This window comes from Schistocerca cancellata, chromosome 12 (genome assembly GCF_023864275.1).
Source record: "Schistocerca cancellata isolate TAMUIC-IGC-003103 chromosome 12, iqSchCanc2.1, whole genome shotgun sequence".
Lineage (NCBI taxonomy): Eukaryota > Metazoa > Arthropoda > Insecta > Orthoptera > Acrididae > Schistocerca > Schistocerca cancellata.
In genome coordinates, this window is record NC_064637.1 from 96,241,775 (window position 1) to 96,260,823 (window position 19,049).

The 19,049-nt window shown below is 44.2% G+C and overlaps 1 pseudogene; it reads right to left on the reverse strand.

The window, feature by feature from the left end:
• Window positions 1-18,077: 18,077 nt before the first annotated feature.
• LOC126110090 (5S ribosomal RNA) lies at window positions 18,078-18,195 on the reverse strand (annotated as a pseudogene).
• Window positions 18,196-19,049: the final 854 nt, after the last annotated feature.

Genomic DNA, 19,049 nt, shown 5'->3' on the forward strand with positions numbered 1-19,049 from the left:
GAGGCGGACTAATTCCATGGCCTCCACGCTCTCCTGACCTCAACCGTCTTGACTTTCATTTATGGGGGCATTTGAAAGCTCTTGTCTACGCAACCCCGGTACCAAATGTAGAGACTCTTTGTGCTCGTATTGTGGACGGCTGTGATACAATACGCCATTCTCCAGGGCTCCATCAGCGCTTCAGGGATTCCATGCGACGGAGGTTGGATGCATGTACCCTCGCTAACGGAGGACATTTTGAACATTTCCTGTAACAAAGTGTTTGAAGTCACGCTGGTACGTTCTGTTGCTGTGTGTTTCCATTGCATGATTACTGTGATTTGAAGAGAAGTAACAAAATGAGCTCTAACATGGAAAGTAAGCGTTTCCGGACACATGTCCACATAACATGTTTTCTTTCTTTGTGTGTGAGGAATGTTTCCTGAAAGTTTTGCCGTACCTTTTTGTAACACCCTGTATACAGGGTGGTCCATTGATAGTGACCGGTCCAAATATCTCACGAAATAAGCGTCAAACGAAAAAACTACAAAGAACGAAACTCGTCTAGCTTGAAGGGGGAAGATAGCGCTATGGTTGGCCCGCTAGATGGCGCTGCCATAGGTCAAACTGATATCAACTGCGTCTTTTTAAACAGGAACCCCCATTTTTATTACATGTTCTTGTAGTACGTAAAGAAATACGAATCTTTTAGTTGGACCACTTTTTTCGCTTTGTGATAGATGGTACTGTTATAGTAACAGATATATGGCTCACAATTTTAGACGAATAGTTGGTAACAAATAAGTTTCAAAATGGTTCAAACGGCTCTGAGCACTATGGGACTTAACATCTATGGTCATCAGTCCCCTAGAACTTATAACTACTTAAACCTAACTAACCTAAGGACAGCACACAACACCCAGCCATCACGAGGCAGAGAAAATCCCTGACCCCGCCGGGAATCCAACCCGGGAACCCGGGCGTGGGAAGCGAGAACGCTACAAATAAGTTTTTTAAATTAAAATACAGAACGCAGGTACGTTTGAACATTTTATTTCGGTTGTTCCAATGTAATACATGTACCTTTGAGAACTTATCATTTCTGAAAACGCATGCTGTTACAGCGTGATTACCTGTCAATACCACAATAATGCAATAAATGCTCAAAATTATGTCCGTCAACCTCAATGCATTTAGAAATACGTGTAACGACATTCCTCTCAACAGCGAGCAGTTGCCATCGATAAAAATGGGGGCCAATTATCCTTCCTCCCACAATGCCGCACCATACATTAACCCGCCAAGGTCACTGATGTTCCACTTGTCGCAGCCATCGTGGATTTTCCGTTGCCCGATAGTGCATATTATCCTGGTTTACGTTACCGCTGTTGGTGAATGACGCTTCGTCACTAAATAGAACGCGTGCAAAAAATCTATCATCGTCCCTTAATTTCTCTTGTGCCCAGTTGTGGAACTGTACACGACGTTCAAAGTCGTCGCCATGCATTTCCTGGTGCATACAAATACGGTACGGGTGCAATCGATGTTGATTTAGCATTCTCAACACCGACGTTTTTGAGATTTCCGATTCTCGCGCAATTTGTCTGCTACTGATGTGCGGATTAGCCGCGACAGCAGCTAAAACACCTACTTGGGCATCATCATTTGTTGCAGGTCGTGGTTGACGTTTCACGCGTGGCTGAACACTTCCGGCGACCGGTCTGGACACGTGGATGATGTCCTCCAGGATATCGAGCAGCAATACATAGCACACACCCGTTGGGCATTTTGAACACAATAGCCATACATCAACACGACATCGACCTCTTACGCTATTGGTAAACAGTTCATTTTAACACGGGTAATGTATCACGAAGCAAATACCGTCCGCACTGGCGGAATGTTACATGATACCACGTACTTATACGTTTGTGACTTTTACAGCGCCATCTGTCACAAAGCGAAAAAAGTGGTCCAACTAAAACATTCATATTTCTTTACGTACTACACGAATATATAATAAAAAATAGAGGTTCCTATTGTAAAAAAACGCAGTTGATATCCGTTCGACCTATGGCAGCGCCATCTAGCGGGCCAACCATAGCGCCATATGGTTTCCCCCTTCAAGCTAGAAGAGTTTCGTTCTTTGTAGTTTTTTCGTTTGATGCTTATTTCGTGAGATATTTGGCCCGGTCATTATCAACGGACCACCCTGTATACAGCGTGAGTCACCAACTATTGCTACCTAGAATAACTCCGAATCTTTGGTGTGACGTCATAAGCGAGTGACTGCGTGTGAGATCGCTGTCTAAGTTTTTATATATTTTTAGGTTTCAGATACATATTTTAACAGGTTTTGTGATAATATTTACTATATAAGTGACTTATTAGTGGTTTCTTCATTCACGTCTGCCTTTCTTGTGTTGTGACCTGATATTTGTGAGTGTTTCGTATCGAGCAACGTATCCTCTTACCTGTGTTTACATTCCGCGCTGACCAGTTGCAGCTGTAGCGGCGCATCGAAAGCTAAGTACTAATTAATTGTTTGTGTATAGTGGTTTATTTAGGACCTTTAGTAGTCTTCAACCGGTGTTTTTTGTGTTTTCTGGTGAAATAATTTCAGAAGAACCTTTTGGGAACTGTTTTCAGCTTCGTTACTGTGTCATTAGACGTTTGATTCTCTTTCTGTATTAGTCTTTTGTTATATTCACATTTGTTGTTTATTAATACTGTTAATAATAGTAGTTACTTCCCTTGTAGAGTAAGTTTGTGATTATTGTAGACAGGTTTTTAACATCTTCTTATTGTAGTAGCGGAACTTAGAAAAAGTAAAATTTTACCATGAGTGAGATGTGTGGGCTTTGCCACAGTTTCGTGAGTAGTGGATTGCGGTGTGAGACTTGTTCGAAGTATTTTCACTGGGGGTAATGCAGTGGGGAAGCCAGTGGGCATTCTGGTGAGATCCTCTCCTGGAACTGCAGGTTATGTAGCAAGAGTAAGTTGATAGAGGAGCAGGAGCGTAAGATCTGTGCCCTTCAGGTGCAGTTGAAAAACGCACAGGAGGAGCTAGATAGGATGAGGAGGGAGAATGGGGTTGGGGAATGGGATCTGGCTGTTGGCAAGAGATCTGCTAGGAGAAGGAGATTTTCAGATAGTTTTACTATTGGTGTTTACCATAGATATGACCAACTGTCAGAGTTTAGTGGAGAGGAATCTCTAGTAGCTGTAGATGTAGGAAGTATGCGGCAGACCTCAGTAGTTACTGTGCCTAGAACAGTTGCAAAGTCGAAGAGGAAGAAGAAGGTTCTGGTGTTAGGTAGTTCTCATGGCAGAGGTGTAGTCCAGCAGTTGCAGGAAGTGCTGGGGAGTGAGTACTATGTCACCAGCATTGTGAAGCCTAATGCAGGATTGGTTCAGGTGACTGTTAACATAGGGGGGTTATGTAGGGATTTTACTAAAGAGGATCAGGTAGTGATTGTGGGTGGGGCTGGTAATAGTATTGATAGGGATGGGGAGTATAACATAGATGGCGACCTGGAAAAGATAGCCACTCAGACTGGCAACACGAATGTGCATTTCGTGGAACTGTTTCAGCGTCACGATCGGCCTCATCTTAATATAGCCGTCAAGCATAATAACATGAGACTTGGGGGTGCGCTGATGACAGAAGGCATGAGTCACATTTCAGTGGTGTCGGTGGAGTCTATCAGCAGGACTATCTGCATCTCAACAAGTATGGGAAGGGGAGGTTGGCAAAGCTTATAGGTGACAGCATAGGTGGGGGTGGTGGGATCACTCATGGGAAAATTCCTGTACTAGTGGGTGTTAGAGCTGTACCTTTTTTGGATTGAAGTTAGCTGATAGGTATTCCTGATTAAGGGAAGTCTCTCTAACAAAGGAATCACTTTTGACAAAACTTAGGTATCCGAGTAATGAGGGAATTAGTATATTTCATCAAAATATACAAGGTATTAGAGATAAAGTTAGTGAACTACTTATAGATGTTGACTCTGAAATTATTGGTATATCTGAACACTTCTTAAATAAGGAGATAATTCAGAGGCTTCCTTTACCAGGATACAGATTGGCTGGCAGCTTTTAAAGGAGCTCTTTGCGGTGTAGGGGAGTAGCCATGTATGTGAAAAACGGCGTCCCATTTGAGTCCATTGATGTTTCAAAGTACTGTACTGAAAAGGTGTTTGAATGTTGTGCAGTTGTGGTTAAATTTATTGAAGTTAAACTTCTAACTGTTGTTATTTATAGATCTCCAGACTCCGATTTCACAACATTTTGACTAAAGCTAGAGGAGGTTCTTAGTTCACTTTATAGGAAATACAAAAAGTTAGTTATATGTGGTGACCTCAATATTAATTGTACAAGTGATTGTGCAAGGAAAAGGATGCTGGTAGACCTCCTTAATTGATATAATCTTATGCAAACCGTATTCTTTCCAACGAGAGTGCAAGGGAACAGTACAACAACCATAGACAACATTTTTGTTCATTCCTCATTACTAGAAGGGCATTCTGTTAGCAAAACGGTGAATGCCCTTTCAGATCATGATGCACAAATTTTAGCTCTAAAAGATTTTTGTGCTGCAACACGTGTTAAATATAGTCATCAGCTGTTTAGGAAAGCTGATCCAGTTGCTGTAGAGACCTTTGTAAACCTTATAAAGGAACAGGAGTGGCAAGATGTTTATAGCGCTGATGCACTAGACGATAGATATAATGCTTTTCTCAAGACTTTTCTCGTGCTCTTTGAAAGTTGCTTTCCGTTAGAACGTTCAAAACAGGGTACTAGCACAAACAGGCAGCCTGGGTGGCTGACTAGAGGGATAAGAATATCTTGTAGAAGAAAGTGGCAATTATATCAAAACGTCAGAAACAGTCAAAATCTAAATGCAGCAGCCCATTACAAACAGTATTGTAAGGTGCTCAAAAATGTTATTAGGAAGGCAAAAAGTATGTGGTATGCAGATAGAATAGCTAAGTCTCAGGATAAAATTAAAGCCATATGGTCAGTCGTAAAGGAAGTGGCTGGTCTGCAGAGACAGGTCGAGTATATAGAATCAGTGCGTAGTGGGAATGTCCGTATTACTGATAAGTCGCATATATGTACAGTATTTAATAATCACTTTCTGAATATAGCAGGTGAACTAAATAGAAACCTAGTCCCAACAGGGAATCATATAGCGCTCTTAGAAAAAAGTGTTCCGAGACTGTTACCTGAAATGCTCCTCCATGATACTGACAAGAGGGAGATTGAGTTAATAATTAAATCACTAAAGACCAAGAACTCTCATGGATATGACGGGGTATCTAGCAAAATACTGAAGTATTGTTCTATGTATGTTAGCCCAGTACTTAGCCATATCTGTAACTTTTCCTTTAGGAGTGGTCGGTTTCGTGACTGATTAAAGTACTCGGTAGTGAAGCCACTTTATAAAAAGGGAGACACTAATAATGTTGACAATTTTAGACCTATTTCTATGCCATCGGTGTTTGCTAACGTTATCGAGAAGGTTGTATATACAAGGTTACTGGAGCATTTAAATTCACATAATTTGCTGTCAAATGTTCAGTTTGGTTTTAGAAATGGTTTAACAACTGAAAATGCTATATTCTCTTTTCTCTGTGAGGTTTTGGAGGGATTAAATAAAAGGTTGCGAACGCTAGGTGTTTTCTTTGATTTAACAAAGGCTTTTGACTGTGTTGACCACAAAATATTACTGCAGAAGTTGGACCATTATGGAGTAAGGGGAGCAGCTTACAATTGATTCACCTCTTACCTTAAGAACAGAAAGCAGAAGGTAATTTCCGCAATATTTAGAGTGGTAGTGATGTTGAGTCCCAATGGGGCAGTGTTAAGTGGAGCATTCCCCAAGGGTCGGTGCTGGGGCCACTGCTGTTTCTTATTTATATAAATGATATGCCTTCTAGTATTACAGGTGATTCAAAAATATTTCTGTTTGCTGATGACACCAGCTTGGTTGTGAAGGATCTTGTTTATAATATTGAAACAGTATCAAATAATGTAGTTCATGAAATAAGTTCGTGGCTTGTGGAAAATAATTTGATGCTAAATCACAGTAAGACTTAGTTTTTACAGTTTCTAACTCACAATTCAACAAGAACCGATATTTTGATCAGACAGAATGGGCATATTATAAGCGAGACGGAACAGTTCAAGTTCCTAGGCGTTCGGATAGATAGTAAGCTGTTGTGGAAAGCCCATGTTCAGGATCTTGTTCAGAAATTAATGCTGCTTTATTTACCATTAGAACAGTATCTGAAATAAGTGCCACTTCAACACGAAAAGTAGTCTACTTCGCATATTTTCATACGCTTATGTCATATGGTATTATTTTTTGGGGTTATTCTTCTGATTCAAAAAGGGTATTTTTGGCTCAAAACGGGCTGTTGGAGCTATATGTGGTGCAAGTTCGAGAACCTCTTGTCGACCCCTATTCAATAGTCTGGGAATTCTGACATTGCCCTCACAGTATATATTTTCTTTAATGTCGTTTGTTGTTAGCAATATTAGCCTATTCCCAAGAGTTAGCAGCTTTCACTCAGTTAATACTAGGCAGAAATCAAATCTGCATGTGGAATGCACTTCCTTGACTCTTGTGCAGAAAGGAGTGCAGTATTCTGCTGCATCCATTTTCAATAAGCTACCACAAGAACTCAAAAATCTTAGCAGTAGCCCAAACTCTTTTAAGTCCAAACTGAAGAGTTTCCTCATGGCTCACTCCTTCTATTCTGTCGAGAAACACCTGGAAGAGCTAAAAAATTAAGCAAATTCCAGTGTTACATTGTTGATTTTCTTTATTTACACTTACGACTTGTCACCTGAATATGTTATTTTATATTTCATTTTATCTCTTTCTAATATCGTGTTATAATTTCATGTATTGACTCGTTCCATGACCATGGAGACTTCTCCTCAATTTGGCCCCACGGAACAATAAATAAATAAATAAATAAATAAAATAAATATGATAGTAGCTGAAAAGTTTGTGGAAAAAATGTTGCGTGGGCCAAGGGGGGCCATAATGTGTCGCTGGTTTTTTGTTGCTAGGTGGGGTTGTGTCAGAGATATGAAAGTAAACTTTGTTTTTTGTTAAAAAGATCTGATGCTGTAGTTTGGTACTAACTAGGTCTACAACTTTGCTTCCGCCGTTTTTTCTGGAAGTTCTGGGCTTTATTGTGAAAAACTTACAAAAATTATGAGTCATAGTGTTGCCCTTGTTTCGGATACCATACGAATCCCGTGTTGGAAGAACAGGGCGTCTTTTGTGGGGATCCATGAATCGTTTCAATTTTGCACTTGTTGATATGATCGTAAGTGACAAATCTTCAACACTTGTTACACCCCGTTTGAACTTATCTGCCCAATCGGACGCCTGTGTTCTTCTCAAACAACTTTCACCATATTGCACTGCCATCCGACGGTGAATTTCAATTGTTCTCAATCCATCAACTAACAGAAATCTCTTCAAATTGGTTCAAAAGGCTCTGAGCATTATGGTTGTTGACATCTGAGGTCATTAGAACTTAGAACTACTTAAACCTAACTAACCTATGGGCATCACACACTTCCATGCCCGAGGCAGGATTCGAACCTGCGACCGTAACAGTCGCGCGGTTTCGGACTGAAGCGCCTACAACCGCTCGGTCACAGAGGCCGGCAGAAATCTCTTATTTTCCTTTACTTACCATCTATGGTCACAAATATTTTGGCATCAGACTACCGGTTTCGGTCTATAATAACCATCTTGAGATATATTTTATAAAAATATGTCCTAATGTACGGGAGCCATAATGGCATCGTCAAATATACATAGAAAACAACATCACTACTGTTCAAAACATTGTTTTAAACAGTAGTGCTGAAGATGGGCATTATACACCGAAACCGGTAGTCCGATGACAAAAAATTTGTGACCATCCACGTGAAGTAAAGGAAATTTATTCTACATTCAGGTCACTGTTCGATTCGCGGCCGCGTGGCAGCTTCCGAATTTGTTATTTTACTCGCGTCTGTAATTTTCAGCAGCTGTAGTACATGTTTGTTGAGGATAAAATTCAGTCACTGACTTCATATTGTCTCTTACAAAATGTGATAATTAGCCCATTGCTTTTACATATTAGAATACGCGTCATGGTTTTTCGGTTGTGTTCCGGACTGAAGCGCCTAGAACCGCTCGGCCACATCGGCCGGCTGCTCGTAGTCGATTGGTTCGTGAACAGCACCGACCATTACCATCCTACGTCGTTACTGGTGCCGAGAAGTGGTGTCTTTATGCTGAGGAAAGGAGAGGAATGGTTAAGTCTAAACAATGCAGCAGCTCCCCGGGCAAAGACTTCCGCGTATCCACGAAAGAAAATGTTGTCCATCTGATGGAACAGGTACGAGTTGCTTCCCCGAGTTGTAGCAATCACTGCTGGCATTTACTGTCAACAGCTGAGACGTCTTGCAGACGCAGTCCAAGAACAACAACCAGGAAGTCTGCGTGAAATGATGCTACTCCATAATAACCCCCGCCTGCATTCTGCTAGACTGACAGAAACACTATACAGGGGTTGGGAAGTCATTCCTCGCCCACCTTATCACCTGATATTGCGCCCTCAGAATTTCACCTTTTTCCGCATTCTATCGAACAACCTTCAAGGATGATGCTGTAATATACAGAGAAGTTGCAGCATTAGAAAATTGTAGCGAAATGCAGGTAGATCTGCAGCGGATAGGCACTTGGTGCAGGGAGTGGCAACTGACCCTTAACATAGACAAATGTAATGTATTGCGAATACATAGAAAGAAGGATCCTTTATTGTATGATTATATGATAGCGGAACAAACACTGGTAGCAGTTACTTCTGTAAAATATCTGGGAGTATGCGTGCGGAACGATTTGAAGTGGAATGATCATATAAAATTAATTGTTGGTAAGGCGGGTACCAGGTTGAGATTCATTGGGAGAGTCCTTAGAAAATGTAGTCCATCAACAAAGGAGGTGGCTTACAAAACACTCGTTCGACCTATACTTGAGTATTGCTCATCAGTGTGGGATCCGTACCAGATCAGGTTGACGGAGGAGATAGAGAAGATCCAGCGTTTCGTCACAGGGTTATTTGGTAACCGTGATAGCGTTACGGAGATGTTTAACAAACTCAAGTGGCAGACTCTGCAAGAGAGGCGCTCTGCATCGCGGTGTAGCTTGTTCGCCAGGTTTCGAGAGGGTGCATTTCTGGATGAGGTATCAAATATATTGCTTCCCCCTACTTATACCTCCCGAGGAGATCACGAATGTAAAATCAGAGAGATTAGAGCGCGCACGGAGGCTTTCAGACAGTCGTTCTACCCGCGAACCATACGCGACAGGAACAGGAAAGGGAGGTAATGACAGTGGCACGTAAAGTGCCCTCCGCCACACACCGTTGGGTGGCTTGCGGAGTATAAATGTAAATGTAAAACTCACTGTACGGATAAACACGACCTCCGAACATGGCTCCAAGAGTTCTTCATCTCAAAACCACGTATTTCTACAGTTGTGGAATCGAAAAGTTAGCCCAGTGTTGCCACACTATTGCAAATAGTGAAGGACAGTATATTATTGATGAGTAAAGTCTCTGTTACGTGTATCTGTCATGTCTATTAAACTTACGGAAAAACTTTCCCAACTTATGCACCAAACCAATAGCTGGAATATGGACCTGTTATTGAAAGAAACAGCTAAAATAATGGTAACATATATCCGTGAACCATCCAGCTAGACGTTTAGATGTGGGAGCACTCCGCTCACCTATGGATAATTATGTCACGCGATTAGGATGACGTCATACCTCGCACCGATCGTCAAGTTGTCAGCGGAGCGCAGGATGGGCAAGACAGGCCATGTTACCATAAATTAACTGTGGCCGTCATATGAGACAGTAGACTTCTGAGATCGTGGAGACAGTGGTATTCCCATATCCTACCACATCTATCGTATTCGAACATCGCGATGTTTCACGGTTGTAGCCATTTGAAGTGATTTTTCACCAACACCGTAATCGGACAGAAATAAATCTCTTCGTCTTTTTAGGCAGATATTGTTACATTTACTTACGGTCGGATGTGTGGTGATTGAAAGGAAGAGCTGCATTAGGATCTTTCGCGTTGAAACAGTTTCGGAAGACTACGAGAGGGGTTCAATAATAATTGAACACTTTTCTTCGACAGTTTCTGTTCAAAAAATTTAGCGTTCCTGCTGGACATCATGTAATAATCCCGCTTCAGCCCCTATAGTCTTATGAAAAAAATAATAATAATAATGGAAATGAGCGTTGGGCGTCATTGGCCGGGAGGCGCCTTACGGGGCAAGTCCGGCCACCTTGGTGCAGGTCTTACTACATTCGACGTCACTTTCGGCGACCTGCGCGCCGGATGTGAATGAAATGATGATGAAGACAACACAACACCCAGTTCCAGAGCGGAGAAAATCCCCGACCCTGCCGGGAATCGAACCCGGGCTCCTGAAGAGGTCACGCTGACCATTCAGCTATCGCAGCGGACGTAGTCTCATGAAGTTCTGAAAGATGGCGGCCCTGTACGAGGTGCATTCAAGTTCTAAGGCCTCCGATTTTTTTTCTAATTATCTACTCACCCGAAATCGATGAAACTGGCGTTACGTCTCGACGTAATCGCCCTGCAGACGTACACATTTTTCACAACGCTGACGCCATGATTCCATGGCAGCGGCGAAGGCTTCTTTAGGAGTCTCTTTTGACCACTGGAAAATCGCTGAGGCAATAGCAGCACGGCTGGTGAATGTGCGGCCACGGAGAGTGTCTTTCAATGTTGGAAAAAGCCAAAAGTCACTAGGAGCCAGGTCAGGTGAGTAGGGAGCATGAGGAATCACTTCAAAGTTGTTATCACGAAGAAACTGTTGCGTAACGTTAGCTCGATGTGCGGGTGCGTTGTCTTGGTGAAACAGCACATGCGCAGCGGTGGTTGTGGTGGTTAGTGTTTAACGTCCCGTCGACAACGAGGTCATTAGAGACGGAGCTGATGCTCGGGTTAGGTAAGGATTAGGAAGGAAATCGGCCGTGCCCTTTCAAAGGAACCGTCCCGGCATTTGTCTGAAGCGATTTAGGGAAATCACGGAAAGCCTAAATCAGGATGGCTGGAGACGGGATTGAACCGTCGTCCTCCCGAAGTACAATGCGCAGCCCTTCCCGGACGTTTTTGTTGCAGTGCAGGAAGGAATTCGTTCTTCAAAACATTTTCGTAGGATGCACCTGTTACCGTAGTGCCCTTTGGAACGCAATGGGAAAGATTACGCCCTCGCTGTCCCAGAACATGGACACCATCATTTTTTCAGCACTGGCGGTTACCCGAAATTTTTTTGGTGGCGGTGAATCTGTGTGCTTCCATTGAGCTGAATGGCGCTTTGTTTCTGGATTGAAAAATGGGATCCACGTCTCATCCATTGTCACAACCGACGAAAAGAAAGTCCCATTCATGCTGTCGTTGCGCGTCAACATTGCTTGGCAACATGCCACACGGGCAGCCGTGTGGTCGTCCGTCAGCATTCGTGGCACCCACCTGGATGACACTTTTCGCATTTTCAGGTCGTCATGCAGGATTGTGTGCACAGAAGCCACAGAAATGCTAACTCTGGAGGCGATCTGTTCAACAGTCATTCGGCGGTCCCCCAAAACAATTCTCTCCACTTTCTCGATCATGTCGTCAGACCGGCTTGTGCGATGCGAGCCCGAGGTTGTTTCGGTTTGTTGTCACACGATGTTCTGCCTTCATTAAACTGTCGCACCCACGAACGCACTATCGACATATCCTTAACTCCATCACCACGTCTCCTTCAACTGTCGATGAATTTCAATTGGTTTCACACCACGCAAATTCAGAAAACGAATGATTGCACGCTGTTCAAGTAAGGAAAACGTCGCCATTTTAAGTATTTAAAACAGTTCTCATTCTCGCCGCTGGCGGTAAAATTCCATCTGCCGTACGGTGCTGCCATCTCTGGGACGTATTGACAATGAACGCGGCCACATTTTAAAACAATGCGCATGTTTCTATCTCTTTCCAGTCCGGAGAAAAAAAAATCGGAGGCCTTAGAACTTGAATGCACCTCGTATGTATCTTTCAAAATAGCGACAGTAACGGAGGTGGGTTCCAAGCAGAGAGTTGTTATCGAGTTCCTTTTGGTGGGAAACCAGAGCGTCACAGATGTTCATAGATGCTTGGTGAATGTCTACGGAGACCTGGCAGTGAACAAAAGCATGGTGAGGCGTCGGGTGAGGCGTCTGTCATCATCACAACAAGGTCGCGCAAACGTGTCCCCTCTCCGGCATGCCAGCCTGCCTGTCGCAACTGTGGCTCCTGCAATGTTGGAACGTGCGGACACTCTCACTCGTCATGACCAGTGGATCACAGACAAAAACTTTGCTGCTCAACTGGAGGCCATTGTTGGTAGTGCTGACACACGTGTCCACCAGTTGGGGTACCGAAAGGTGTGTGCCTGCTGGCTTCCTCGCCACGTAACAGACGACCGCAAAGAGCTTCCTTCCGTTCGGCACAATTGATGCAACAGGACGTTGGCTCCGATGTCGGCCAGTAGAGTGGTGAAATGAAATGATCGTATAGCATTGTAGGCCGGGAGGCCCCATGCGGGGAAGTTCGGCCGCCGTATTGCAAGTCTTTTTTAGTTGACGCCACTTCGGCGACTTGCGAGTCAATGATGATGAAATGATGATGAACACACAATACCCTGCCCTGCCATCACGAGGCAGAGAAAATTCCTGCCCCCGCAAGGAATCGAACCCGGGACCCCGTGCGCGGGAAGCGAGAACGCTACCGCATGACCACGAGCTGCGGACAGTAGAGTGGTACCATGTGGACATACAGGGCCTACCAGTAAGGTGACGTATTGCCGTCGCATGGAACGGAAATTATGTTGAAAAATAAGCCGGAATAGTGTCAAATAATATGGTGTATTGGAATCCCGAATGAGACGAACCTCTTTCCAGAAAAACACCACCCCACGTAAATTCAGTATTTCGGCCTCTTTTCGGTTATCTGTTACGGTGGCATTATGGTCACTGAACGATTGAATATATGATTTCGGTCTGCTTGCTGCCTTTACTTGAGACCTTTCATAACACCGCTCTCATTGAAGCTCCACCGTTGCGACTGTACACCGGCAAATCGGTACCGACCGACCACCGTGTCATCCTATGACGTGTGACGTCATTGGCTGCTGTATGGAGGGTCGTTACCAGTTTTGAAGACCTTGGAGCTGCTACTTATCGTCCAAGTAGCTCCTTAACAGGCCTCACGGAAATGCCTGGACCATGTTCCAATCCTGCCAGCGAGGAAAAGTCACTTGCAGTACCAGGAATCGAACCAGAGTCCTCTGCTTGTCAGTCAGCCACACTGAACATTCGACCACGAAGGCAGAGCTTCTATCATTGCTCATTTCTTAATTCAGAAGCCATATTTATTTATTTATTTATTTTATTTATTGATTATTTAACCTGGCAAGATTAGGGCCATCAGGCCCTCTCTTACATCTAACCAGGCGTTCTACTTATTTTACATTCATACGTTTTAGTAGACATGTTATACTACATCTTGTACAAAAAGTGAAATAAACAATTAGAAAGGTACACCTGGAAAAATACACACATATAGAGTTTATATTCGTAGATCGTAAGTACTGTTATAATTAGACATTATTGAAGAGACAGATTTTAGATAGGAGTGCTGGCAGCAGGGAGTATGAGGGAGACTCATGGTGAAGGGAGGAGAAGAATAGAGAGACATGATGAAGCATAATTAAGGAAATAAAAAGGAAAAGAAGATTGCGTGGCTAATAGAGATAGATGAAGGCATCTCAGGGGCAAGATAGGAGACGCTAGCTTTGCTATTTGACAGATGAGAGGATTGGCCTTGTACATTAATTTTGTGGAGAACGTTATGAGGATGATAGTAGGAAATGCTTCAACTTCTTCTTAAAAGCAGCAGGAGATTGAATTTTGCGCACGTTACCTCATAACGTCACTTTCACCATTCGGAACGGGGCTAAGTGATACGTTGACGTGCCGTCTAGTAAGTGATAGTTACTTATAGTGTACCAGCTCCTAATTTGTAATACTACTGCCAGATTTATGCAGCTTGCACCATCCGACATTTAGCGAGAGCAGTGTGAACTACATGTTTCTTGGAGCCATATTGTCGGCTATGAGTTCGGTGCGTTGAGGAACAGATCGCCTCAACACAGCACTGATTTTGTTGTATTTTTCATCCATCTGTGTACGTCGTGAACAGATTTTTATAAGGTAGGTGCAAACATAATCTTTTGTTTGTAGGTGAAGATACAGGTTGTTTGTTTTAACTTGAGAGAGCTAAATATTTTTAAAATGAGGCATCGTACGAAATAAGTGTTCTATGTGAAAAGTTGATATTAGTAAAGTGGACATACGTCTATGCTAAAATTGGTCACCCCCTAACCTTCCCTTCTGAGTGAGTGAGATGAAGTTGGTATTTTCAAACGGAAACCTTCCTCCATCCCCCATTTTTATTGTACCAAGATCCGACGGAACAATCAGTCATTGTACGTGTAGTTATGTTTATTTTTCTCAAAATTTCCCTTCCTTAAGTCCTCCATGACATCCTCCAGTTGAGGATGACATTGTTTAATTTTTGAACTTACTACAATAAAGAAAACTAAAAGTAGTAAAATGGTTCAAATGGCTCTGAGCACTATGGGACTTAACTTCTGTGGTCATCAGTCCCCTAGAACTTAGAACTACTTAAACCTAACTAACCTAAAGACATCACACACATCCATGCCCGAGGCAGGATTCGAACCTGCGACCGTAGCGGTCACACGGTTCCAGACTGAAGCGCCTAGAACCGCACGGCCACACCGGCCGGCTAAAAGTAGTACAATTTAGGCAAACTGCCCCTAAGAATACACCGCCATTTGATGGAGATGTGTTCTGTTACATTGACGTCCAGTGGCGCTTGACATTTATCGCGTACTGTTCGCGAAACATATAGCAGAAACGGCCGTCATTTCGCAGTCCTGCATGCTATGGTGTTGGCTTCAGCAACTCCCCTCCCTCCCTCCGCCCCCTCAACAACCCGCAGTCCGCAGCGCGTCGGAGGGGGGCGTTCCCTACGGTGGAAACAAATGACTACCGCGGGTATTAAGCAGCGCGCCGGCGGGCTGTCACGTAATGGATACTTCGGTTTCCCGGTAGGGACGCCGGAAAGTAAAACGCGAAAGGAGGGCGCCGGGCCGAACCGAAGAGGAACAAAAAATTGAGGAAGAGGCGGACAGGGCACCTTCGACATTTTCTACTTAACGATCTGCACGCCTTTGTCCGGCGCCGTAGTGCGAGTACAGCAAGGAACAAACAGCTCATGACACAAACACGAACTGTATGACGGTAGTAGGTGAAAATGCACGAAATCAAGCCTACATGCAAGTGGTAATCAGAAAGTTTCACCTACACTAAGGGAAAAAGTCCCAGCACCAAGAAATAATTAATGTAGAGTAATGAAATTTCGTAAATATCGGGTGATGAAAAAGTCAGTATAAATTTGAAAACTGAATAAATCATGGAATAATGTAGATATAGAGGTAAAAATTGACACACATGTTTGGAATGACATGGGGTTTTATTAGAACCAAAAAAAAAATACAAAAGTTCAAAAAATGTCCGACAGATGGCGTTTGATCTGATCAGAATAGCAATAATTAGCATAACAAAGTAAGACAAAGCAAAGATAATGTTCTTTACAGGAAATGCTCAATATGTCCACCATCATTCCTCAACAATAGCTGTAGTCGAGGAATAATGTTGTGAACAGCACTGTAAAGCATGTCCGGAGTTATGGTGAGGCATTGGCGTCGGATGTAGTCTTTCAGCATCCCTAGAGTTGTCGGTCGATCACGATACAGTTGCGACTTCAGGTAATCCCAAAGCCAATAATCGCACGGACTGAGGTCTTGAGGACCTGGCAGGCCAAGCATGACGAAAGTGGCGGCTGAGCACACGATCGTCACCAAACGACAGGCGGAAGAGATCTTTCACGCGTCTAGCAATATGGGGTGGAGCGCCATCCTGCATAAACATCGAAGTTCCAGCAGGTGTTTATCAGCCAGGCTGGGGATGATGCGATTCTGTAACATATCGGCGTACCTCTCACCCGTTACGGTAGCATTTACAAAACCAGAATCACGCATTTCCTCGAAGAAAAAAGGCCCGATAACGGTAGATGTGGTAAATCCAACCCATACCGTGACTTTCTCGTCGTGCAATGGAGTTTCCACGACAGTTCTAGGATTTTCGGTAGCCCAAATTCTGCAGTTGTGGACGTTGACAGACCCCCCGAGCGTGAAATGAGCTTCGTCGGTCCACAACACGTTACTCAACCAATCGTCATCTTCCGCCATCTCTTGAAACGCCCACACCGCAAATGCCCTCCGTTTCACTAAATCGCCAGGTAACAGTTCATGATGCAGGTGGATTTTGTACGGATAGCATCGGAGGGTACGCCTCAGTGCCAACCAAACAGTAGTGTATGGAATGCCGGTGTGACGTGCGACTGCACGAGCGCTGACTTCCCCGTGCATAGACGAACCCGCTGCAGTCTCCACTTCTTCCTCAACTGTCTCAGCAGCATTACGCCTTGTGCTCGGTCGGGGTCGGGGTCGGGGTCTATCGTCTAAACAACCCGTGGCTTGGAACTTCGAAATCATTCTCGCCACAGCTGCATTTGTCAACGGCAATTTACCCGTTAGAATCCCCTTCCTCTGGCGATAGGATCGTAACGCTGAACTAGCACATTCCCCATTCTGATAATACAGCTTCACTAAAAGCACCTTTTCAGGTAATGTCAACATGCTGCGACTGCTGGAGCATCTGATTCTCTCTCTGATTACAGCTCCTTTTATACATGTCATGCGCACTCACTGACGTTTTGCTGTCCAGCGCCATCTGTCGGACATTTTGTGAACTTTTTTGTGTTCTAATAAAACCCCATGTCATTCGAAGCATGTGTGTCAATTTTTACCTCTCTATCTACATTTTTCCGTGGTTTATTAAGTTTTCAAATTTATACTGACTCTTTGATCACCCGGTGTATTTGTCTAGGTGACTTATTGTGCGATTAACGTTGCAAGTTCAGAAGCTAATGTAAGGGCGAGAAAAGCCATGGTAAATGTGAAATGATGGCACATTAGTAACCGGTGTAACCCCTAGAATGTTCAATGCAAACACGCAGACATGCAGACATGTACAGATACCGGATCCCAGTTTGTGGGACGCAGTTCCATGCCTGTTGCACTTGGTCTGTAATAAAGCGACGCTTAATGCTGGTCGTGGATGACGCTAGAGTTTCCATCTGATGGTGCTCCATACGTCCTCGACTGGAGGTAGCTCCGGTGATCGAATAGGCCAAGGGAACATGTCGACACCCTGTAGAGCAAGTTGGGCTACAGCGCGATATGGGCGGGCGTTATCCTGTTGAAACACCCTTCGCCCCCCCCTCGCCCACTCCCACCCACCCACCCACACGCAATGCTGATCACGAGTGGCAGCGCAACACGTTGAATCGCCATACTGATGACCAAATTTACAGTCAGGGTGGGTGGGATAACCACTAGAGTGCTCCTGCTGTCATTCAAAATCGCACTCCACACCACAACTCCTTGTGTAGGTTTAGTCAGTCCAGCACGCAGACAGGTTGGTTACAGACCTTCAACTGTCCTCATTCGAAACAACAGCCATCACTTGAATCGAGGCAGAACCAGCTTTCATCAGAAAACACAACAGACTTCCTACCCTCCAGTGAGCTTCACTTGACACTACTGGAGTCGCAAATGGAGGTGGCCACAAGTGGTCCATCGGAACCATCCGACCGCCGTGTCATCCTCAGTATAGGATGCGGATAGGAGGGGCGTGAGGTCAGCACACCGCTCTCCCGGTCGTTATGATGGTATTCTTTGATTAGAACCGCTACTATTAGGTCGAGTAGCTCCTCAATTGGCATCGCGAGTCTGAGTGCACCCCGAAAAATGGCAACAGCGCATGACGGTCCGGATGGTCACCCATCCAAGTGCCGGCCACGCCCAACAGCGCTTAACTTCGGTGATCTGACGGGAACTGGTGTATCCACTGCGGCAAGGCCGTTGCCATCAGTGGTTTGGGGGTCAGTGGAATGCACGCTACAGGGCATCTCGCTCTGAAATGTCCTTGAAGTAACCATATGTAGCAAATCGATGTGTCATTGTGGCGCCAACTGTTGCTCAGATTGCTGTCGCAGGTGCAATATGATATGCCAGAGCCATACCCCGAACACGATGGATGGTCTTCTCTCTTGATAGTGCCACGTGCCCATCCGCGGCCCCGTCTTATTGCGATAGTAAATTCTCGTGACGACCGCTGCCAGCTGGCATGTACAATGGCTACATTCCTGCCACGTCTTTCTGCAATATCGCCGAAGGAACATCCAGCGTATTTAGCCCTATCACGCGACCTCGTTCAAACTCAGTGATCTGCGGATTATGGCGACTTTGTGGCCTTCAAGGCGTTCTTGACTAACATCAACTCACCACCTCCAATCTCAAAGGTAACTAAAGCTCACGACTGTTACATCGCGTCTTTGAAGCAAACTTGATTTGGATCCTCATAGTGGTGCTACTAGCGCCAATCTTATGCTATTGGAGCACAGTTTAAATACACGTCATCTTTTAGATGTAGAAACACGCCTACCAGTTTTACACGTGTTATGATTTTTTCCGTCAGTGTATATACGCCATAGAGTCATTCTAAGAGCCCACTATCATTCTCACTATTCTGAAAACAATAGTCTTTTTCACAAAACGCCGTGACTGCTGTTCCTATTTTTTAAGAATCATATACCTTAACGCGTTATGCTCACAGCCCTTCTCATAAATATACTGGGAGAAATGGACATCATTGTTCACGAGACGAGAGAGCATTAGCACCTGCTTAACGAACAGAATGATTTCAAACTTTTTGGTAACG